Source organism: Oryx dammah, unplaced genomic scaffold, assembly GCF_014754425.2.
Source record: "Oryx dammah isolate SB20612 unplaced genomic scaffold, SCBI_Odam_1.1 HiC_scaffold_25, whole genome shotgun sequence".
Taxonomy (NCBI): domain Eukaryota; kingdom Metazoa; phylum Chordata; class Mammalia; order Artiodactyla; family Bovidae; genus Oryx; species Oryx dammah.
Window position 1 is genome coordinate 8,548,689 of NW_024070209.1, and position 6,000 is coordinate 8,554,688.

Below are 6,000 nucleotides of genomic sequence, written 5' to 3' on the forward strand. Positions count from 1 at the left end.
GCCCATGCAATTTCCCAGGCAAGAATACTGGAGTGGGTTGCCATTTCCTTCTCCAGGGGATCTTCCTGACCAGGGATCAAAACTGCTTCTCTTGCATCTCCTGCATTGGCAGGCTGGTTCTTTACCCTTGGATGTAGACAAAAGCCAGTCCATGTTACACACCTAAGAAGGGACTCTTGCTTTGCACTTTTGCAGCAAGGCACTTGGGTCACCCAGTTGCATCACCAGCTCTGTGCTGCTTGCAGTCCCAGACACCAGCCTTAAACTGTCTGATGGTCCCCTTTGCCATCTCTCTGGTACCAGGCAATCCTGGCTCACCTCACCCAATTGTAATCCAAGTTTAGATACATTCTCTCAAAATAATTGGCTACCTGCATAAAAATTTGAAATGACACTGTGTAATGTGTTTTCACCAGCTTCCTTGGTTGCTCAGACAGTTAAGAATCTGCCTGCAAAGAGGGAGACCTGGGTTTGAGCCCTGTGTTGGGAAGATCCCCTGGAGGAGGGCATGCACCCCACTCCAGTATTCTTGCCTGGAGAATTCCATCAACAGAGGAGCCTGGCGGGCTACAGTCCATGGGGTCAAAGAGTTGGACATGACTGAGCGACTTTCACTTCACTTCACTTCAAACTTAAATACTCAATTACAACAAACTCAAAAGTACTCAAATTTTAATTTCTGATTAAAATAAAATTCTGAATAGATTTCTGGTGAAGAACTCATACATGCATGCTTGCTCTGTCATTCAGTCATATCCAACTCTTTGTGACCCCACAGACTGTAGCCCACGCGGCTTCTCTGTCCGTGGAATTCTGCACGCAAGAATACTGCAGTGGGTTGTCATGCCCTCCTCCAGGGGAACTCATATAAATAATGCCAAGTCTTTTAATATCATCAATGTCATAAATATTTTTCCTGATAAGCCGTTTACTCTAAATTAAGATCCAAATAAATATTTTTATAATAAAACTGAATTTAAAACATTGATGATTGCTATACAGCATATTGGAGAAGGCAATGGCACCCCACTCCAGTACTCTTGCCTGGAAACTCCCATGGATGGAGGAGCCTGGTAGGCTGCAGTCCATGGGGTCGCTAAGAGTCAGACACGACTGAGTGACTTCCCTTTCACTTTTCACTTTCATGCATTGGAGAAGGAAATGGCAACCCACTCCAGTGTTCTTGCCTGGAGAATCCCAGGGATGGGGGAGCCTGCTGGGCTGCCGTCTAGGGGGTCACACAAAGTCGGACACGACTGAAGTGACTTAGCAGCATACAGCATATACTTTTTAATTGGCTTTTGTTGTTGATTAAGAATTTAAATATCAAATTACATGAAATGAATTTCATTTTTTAAAATGTATATTGAGTACCTACCATGTAGAGATTGCCCGCTTAGCTGCTGGAATAGAATTGGTCAAGCTGAAGTCACATATAAACTGATTTTTTTTTCCATAAGGCTATGATTAAAAATAAAACTAACTTTCGCTTTTAGAGTTATACCAGATCTGATTTAAAATATGCTGTTTTAAGATGAATTATAAACTGTCAGAATTCATGGTTATAAAAAGGGATTTCCAGATACTTCTAATGACTTGGAATTTGTGTTTAATCTAACAAACCACACTGACTATTGAATTTGTGTGTCCGTGAATATAAAGATTTATTGTCCCTGGAGGTAATTATTGACCTCAACATCTTATCAGTCAATATTTACCTCTCAGGCCAATAAATCTTGATATAACCTCATGAAAGTCAGTATCTGTTTAATAGTATACATGGAAATCCGTAATAGCTTGATTACAGGCTTCAATGTCATGCTGGCTAACGCCTCTCTTTGCATCGAAGGCAGAGTGAATCATTGTCTTTTTCTTTCAAAACAGAGCTCCTCTGTTGGCTGGGGTTCACTTGTCCTCAATCTAATGTTAGACTGGAAATATGCACATCATTCTTTGATTCTCCTTGCTTACAAGTGTTGCTTCTTTAGGGCTTCCCTAGGGGCTCAGCAGTATAAGAACCCACCTGCCAATGCAGAAGTGGATTTGATCCCTGGGTCAGGAGGATCCCCTAGAGGAGGAAATGGCAACCCACTCCAGTATTCTTGCCTGGAGAATCCCATGGACAGAGGAGCCTGGCGGGCTACAGTTTATGGAGTCACAAAAAGTCGGACACAACGACTAAACAACAACACAACAGCAACCAACTTGCCTCTTCAATCCACTTGTAAAGCCCTGTAAACCTAGGACTAAGTTAGTGCTTCTGTGATTTTGCTCTTTACTCTAAGCACAACCAGCTCTTCATCATTACAAATGAAACCATTCCTGTGGCCAGACAAGTCTTCCAACACGCAGTTCCCCAGGGGTTATTAAGTAAGTCATCGCATTTCAGGAGGTCCTCCAGGCCCAAGGATTCAGTGCTATCAGATGCCAAGACCACAGAAATGCGTATCTCACAGTAAGTATGTTTCTCATTCTGCAAAGTCAGAAAGCTGAGGTGTTTTTGGTGATGCAGAGCTAACGGGTCATCCCGTAACATTTGAAAGTCCAGCTGACAAGGCACACTAGTTCCTGTGTGCTCATTACGTATAGGTTGGCCTGGCCCTCAAATGGGAAGATAATGAAATCATTTTGCTATTCCATAGGCAGGTTCTGAAACATTAAGAATGTGATGCAGGGACTTCCCTTGTGGTCCAGGGGTTAAGAATCTACCTTACAATGGTGCAGGAGACACGAGTTCGATCACTGATCTGAGAAAACCCCCACATACTGCAGGGCAACTAAACCCATGCCCCACAACTACTGAGCCTGCCATCCCGAGCCTGCACTCTGCTACCACCACAATGAGAAACCACCACAATGAGACGCCTGTACACTACAACTAGAGAGTAGCCCCCACTCACCGCAACTAGAGAAAGCCCACGTATAGCAACAAAGACCCAACACAGCCAAAATTAAATAACAAATTTGACACGCTTGGGGCTGACGCGCGGGGATGACCCAGAGAGATGTTGTGGGGAGGGGGGTGGGAGGGGGGTTCATGTTTGGGAACGCATGTACACCTGTGGTGGATTCATGTCAATCTATGCCAAAACCAATACAGAATTGTAAAGTAAAAATTAAAAATAAATAAATTAATTAAAAAAAAAATAAAATAAAAAAAAATAAAAGAGTGCAATGCAAAGAACAGTTAGGAAACTTCAGAGAGTCCTTTCTGTTGATCAAACAAACATGTAGGCCAACAATTCGGCTGGATGTGGGGGCTACATCTTCAGTGGCTGAAGATGTCCCCGACAGGGTTTCTGTCCTTAGAGTGTGGACAGCACCACTGAGCTCCTGGTGACCTGAGGCAAGAAGCTCCAGTAGGTTTCAGAGCCTGGCTGGGTTTCCACATTAATACGGGCTTGTCTTTGTAAAGCTGCCTGCAGTGGCAGTTGTTAGGAAAGCAAATGCATTACATTGCCCAGAAACAGCCAACCAAGACCTGCTGGGGCAGCAGATGCTGGGGAGACTCGTGTGGACAGGCCCGGCAGCAGGTGAGACTTTTCATCTCCCGTTCGTGCAAGGACAGCCCAGAGATCCAGCAGAACTAATGTCATCACTGAGAAAGGCACTTAACCCTGACTGTGCAGCTTTTATGATGTGGAATCAGGAAAGTGCCACCATTTTCATGATACAACCAGGGACCAGGATCCAAAAGTAATAGGACATGACAGAACCTTGGCACCTGTGTTCCACTGCCAGCTCTGTGGCTGGAGTGAGGAGCAGTGGGAACTCCTTCTCTGGCATTGCATGCAGTCATCAGGCATGGAGGGAAGAGCCCAAGTCCAAACCTGTAGACTAGGGTTGGTTGCCATACGCACCAGACTGGAGCCAGACTGCATGGAGATCTGCAAGAGGTCAACTCTTCTCTGAGATCCGTCTTAGGTAAGATACCTTTTACCCCTCTGTCTAGGCTGCAAACCCAAAGGATGTTTAGCCAACATTCTCTCAAAATAACTGATAGCCTGCATAAAAATGGGTTGTTTGAAATGACAGTCTGTAATGTACTTTCATGTTTTTTAAAGCTCAATACTCACAGTAAACTTAAAAGTACTAAAATTTTAAGTTCTGATTACAATAAAATGTTGAATCAATTACAGGCAAAGAAGCAAAGACAGAGCTGAGCCACCCACTTCTAGCACATTTATCTGCCTTCCCAGGAAGCCCATGCTCAAGAGCTATGATACCTTTCTACAGATAAATAGCATATCATTTATATCTAAAAAAAGATGATACAAATTAACTCATTTACTAAAACAGAAGTAGACTCAGACAGAAAACAAACTTGTGGTTATCAAAGGGGAAACATAGGGGGAGGATTAATTAGGTGTTTGAGGTTAACATATGCACACTACTATGTGTGACGCCACTCAGCAACTAAACAACAGCAACATGTGCATGCCTGCCTGCTAAACTGCTTCAGTCAATGTTCCCAGTGCAGGCTTCAAGCCTAAGTCTTCCATATTGCAGGCAGATTCTTTACCATCTGAACCACCAAAGAAGCCTTTGTATACATATATCTCCTTTTTTTTTTTTTTTTTTTTTTTTGCATTTCCTTTCCATTCAGGTCACCACAGAATGTTGAGTAGAGTTTCCTGTGCTCTACACAACATTCTTGTTAGTTATATATCTTACACCTTAAGTGACATCTGTGTCACAAGGGCCATTGTGGGTTTTATCCTTGTGTCTTTCGGAGTGGCCTGTTAGCTCTATGCAGGCTGAGTTAGAACAGAAAGACATGGTGAATGAGAAGATCAGTGAAGTGATTTTAGTGATTCAGGTGAGAAGTAATGAAGCCCTGGAAACTCAAGTTGTCAGCCAAGCTGCGTTCCTTTCTGGGGTTTCTAGGGGCGAATTTATTCCTTGCAGCTTCTCAAGGCAGTTGCATCCTTTGACTCATGGCCCCTTCCTCTGCCTTCAAAGCCAGCAGTATCACATCTTCAAATCATCTTCCTACTTCCTCTGTCCCTTACAGGGACCCTTGTGATCCCATGGGCCCACCTGGATAATACAGGATAAACTTCTCCATCTCAAGATCTTTAGCTCATTCACATCTGATTAAGTCCTTCCCATCTCATAAGGTGGCATATTCACAGGCTCTGAAGAATTAAGATGTGGATATGGGGTCTTCCCTGGAGGTCCAGTGGCTAAGACTTTACATCCCAGTGCAGGGAGTATGGGTTTGAACCCTGATGGGGAGCTAAGATCAAACATGTCTTGGGGCCAAAAAAAAAAAACAGAAGCAATATCGTAACAAATTCAACAAAGACATTAAAAATGGCCCACATCAAAAAGTCAAAAACAACAAACAAAAAAAGTTTTAAAGAGAAGATGTGGATATCTTTAAGGGTCCTTCTTCTGTCCATTCTACCATCCTTTTCCCTTCTGGAGACCTTTGGAGGAACCATGGTGTAAAATGAAGGGTAAGGAAGCTGGGGTATTTATCCATTGATTTGCATTCCTGATTGATTGAGGGCTGTCTTCGGGGCATTAAAAGTCAGGCATTTCCTGACTGCCCTGTGCGTTTATATCACTGTACGTTATATCATTGTACATTCTTTATTTCCAGCTACGGGAGTGGTGCCGGGTGGATGGTTGGTGAGCAAGGACTGGAAATGATGAAGGTGGAGTTAGGTCAGGAATCACTCTAGGGCTAGAGGAGAGGTTTGCCCAGTTGGTTAGCCATGATTTTTTTGCAATGAGTGGCACTTGTGGTTGGTTTGGGAATGACAGTGATGCAAGAGGTTTCACTTAGGACCTTCCTTCACCTTCTCTGCTTCTTTTCTTGTACCTAAACCTCAGACTTAACAGAATGAAAAAAAAAAAAAAAAGCCATGGATTGGTAAACCAAAGATCATGGATGCTTTGAGCACTGAGTGTAACTGGACCTAAAATTCTGCCCAAAATTTAACCACAGGAGGATGCTACCTTAACTGCTGGGTCACTCAGGGACCTTCCCAA